This window comes from Orycteropus afer, unplaced genomic scaffold, assembly GCF_000298275.1.
Source record: "Orycteropus afer afer isolate SDZICR_OR568_19922 unplaced genomic scaffold, OryAfe1.0 scaffold00236, whole genome shotgun sequence".
NCBI lineage: Eukaryota > Metazoa > Chordata > Mammalia > Tubulidentata > Orycteropodidae > Orycteropus > Orycteropus afer.
The window spans coordinates 1,465,832-1,469,396 of NW_006921823.1; positions in this window are offsets into that span (position 1 = coordinate 1,465,832).

Consider the following 3,565-nt stretch of genomic DNA (forward strand, 5'->3'; position numbering starts at 1 on the left):
GAAATAGATAACACATTGGAAGGGCAAAGGAGTAGAATTGATGCAATGGAAGACAGAATTAATGAGACTGAAGACAAATATCTGAATACTTCTTTGGAAAGATATCAATCAGAAAAGAAAAATTGAAACAAAATTTAAAAAGCCTAAGGTTCATGTGGGATACCATGAAAAGGAATAACCTCCATGTCATTGGAATTCCAGAACAGGAAAAGAAAAATAAAACTAGTGAGAAAATTTTCCAAGATTTGCTGGAGGGGAACTTCCCTGATATTTTGAAAGATGAGAATATATCCATTCAGGAAGTCCAACAAACCCCAAACAGGATAGACCCAAAAAAGAAAATCACCAAGACATATCATCATCAAACTCATCAAAACAAAAGACAAAGAATCCTGAAAGCAGCACAGGAAAAACAAAAAGTTACTTACAATGGACAACCAGTGAGAATAAACTGATTTCTCAGCAGAAACCATGCAAGCGAGAAGGAAATGGGATGATATATATAAAACCCTGAAAGAGAAAAATTTTCAACCAAGAATTATATACTCAGCAAAATTGTACCTCAAATATGGTGAAATTAGGAGATTCCCAGATAGCGGAGACTAAGGGAATTTGTTAAAACCAGACCAACCTTACAAGAGATGCTAAAGGGAGTCCTATGAACAGAGAACCAAAAATAGCAAATAACAACTAACCATTAATACACAAGATGACATAACCCAGAAACCAGAGTTATGAACATATCCTAAGTAAAATAAGCTTACAAGATTGTAAACAGGGAACCAGAGACATCAATTGACAAGTAAGGACAACTACAAACCAAAAAGAGGGAAAATACTGTGTAGTTAGAGAACTTCTAAATGGTGAGCAAGTCAAGAGAGTTGCAAGAAGGAACAGACTGTTCTAGGTTTGCTGGCCCGATGGAGCCTGGTGGAACCACTAAGACCATGGCCCCTATCTGCCCTTCAGGTCTGGAATGCACACCTGTGGCTTCCAGCCAAACAATAGACAGGCATATCAGTTGAGCGTTTACCTGAGGTAGATACACTCCTTGGAGAGAACAAGCATGAGAGAAAGAAGGGCTGCTCAGGCGCAGGGAGATGGCTCAGGGGGTAGGAGTGCATTAAGGGATGGACACAGGGAAGAGGTAGCTATTGGGAGGAAGTGGGAGGGGAGATGTTGCATTGTGGTAAATTCTGGTCAATGTCATGAGGCAAAGTGTATGTGAACTGCTGTATGGAAAGTGTATTTGCTCTGTAAATTTTCACCCAAATCACAAAAAAAAAAAGACTTCTAATCTCAGGGAGAAAATTATAAATCATAAGGTAACCTCAAAGAAAAATGTTAAGCCATCATGATAAAAAAGACGACAAGCACAAATATTCAGCAAATACTAAAACAATAGCAACAAAGGAAATGATAACACAATTCATAAACAAAATGAGCTCGGCACAGAAAATAATATGGAACAAAGAAACCAGGGATACCATGAAAAAACACATAACAAAATGACAGTAACCAGTTCATACTTGTCAGTAATTACACTGAATGGTAATGGATTAAATGCACCACTCGAGACAAAGTTGCAGATTGGATAGGAAAACAAAACCCATCAATATGCTGTCTACAAGAGACACACCTTAGAGACAAAGACAAAAATAGATGAAAAATCAAAGGTTGGAAAAAGATATATCAAGCAAATGTCAACTGTAAGAGAGCAGGAGTGGCAATATTAGTTTCTGATCAAATTGACTTTAAGATAAAAACCACCATACGAGACAATGAAGGACATTATATAATGATCAAAGGATCAATTGAACATGAAGATATAGCCATAATAAATATCTATGGACCCAATGAAAGAGCCCCGAAATACATAAATCAGACATTAAAAGAGTTGAAACGTCAAATAGATGACTCCACAGTCATCGTGGGAGACTTTAATACACTACTTTCAATCAAAGATAGAACAGCTGGAAAGAAACTCAACAAAGATGCAGAAGAACTAAGTAATACAATCCACCAACCTGACCTTATAGACATCTACAGAGCACTTCACCAAATAACAGCACAATATACATTCTTTTCCAGTGCACATGGAACATTTTCCATGATAGACCATATGTTAGGCCATGAAGCAAGCCTTAGTAAATTTAAAAACATTGAAATGCTGCAAAGCATCTTCTCAGATCATAATGCTACCAAATTAGAAAGTAACTATAGGAAGATCAACGGAAAAAGAGTAAACACATGGAAACTGAACAACACCCCCCTTACAAAAGACTCAGTAAGAGAAGAAATAAAAACTGAAATTCAGAAATGCCTTGAATCAAACAAGACTGAAAACACAACATACCAACATCTTTTGGACACAGCAGAAGCAGTGATCAGAGGCCAATTTATAGCAATAAATGCACACATCCTACAAAAGAAAGAGCCAAAATCAACACTTCAAATGATCATCTCCAACAATTAGAGAAAGAACAGCAAGAAAAGCCTCCAGTCACCAGAAGAAAGGAAATAATAAAGATACAAGCAGAAATCAATGAAACAAAATAGAATTGCAATAGAAAAACTTAAGACCAGAAGTTGGTTTTTTGAAAAGATCAATAAAATTGACAAACTACTGGCAAATTTAACAAAGAAAAAGAGAGAATACAAATAACACGAAAAAGAAACAAAATGGGTGACATCACAACAGAACCAACTGAAATAAAAAGGATTATATCAGGATACCATGAAGAACTGTACTCCAACAAATTTGAAAATCTGGAAGAAATGGACAGATTACTAAAAACACACCACTTACCTAAACTAACACAGACTGATGTAGAAAAGTTGAACAGATCCATACCAAACGAAAAAATTGGACAGGTCATGAAAAACTTACCAACAAAAAAAAAGTCCTGGCCCAGACGGTTTCACCAGAGAATTCTACCAAACATTAAGAGAAGAACTGACACCATTCCTACTCAAACTATTTGAAAACATAGAAAAAGATGGAATCCTTCCTAACTCATTTTATGAAGCAACATAACCTTGATACCAAAACCAGGCAAAGACATCACTCAAAAGGAAAACTACACAACAATATCCCTCATGAATGTAGATGCAAAAATCTTCAACAAAATCCTAGCTAATAGACTCCAACAACATATCAAGAAAATCATTCATTATGACCAAATGGGGTTCATATCAGGTATGCAGGGATGGTTCAACATTGCAAAAAACAATCAACATCATCCACCACGTAAATAAAACAAAGGAAAAGAACCACATGATCATATCACTTGATGCCAAAAAGGCATTTGATAAAATCCAACACCCATTCCTGATCAAAACTCTCAGCAAAATAGGAATAGAAGGGACATTCCTCATCATAATAAAAGACATCTATGCAAAACCAACAGCCAACATTATACTCAATGGAGAGAGACTGAAACCATTCCTCTTGCAAACAGGAACCAGACAAGGATGCCCTCTATCACCACTTCTATTCAACATTGTACTGGAAATCCTAGCCAGGGCCACAAGGCAAGAAAGGGAAAACAAAGGCATCCAAATT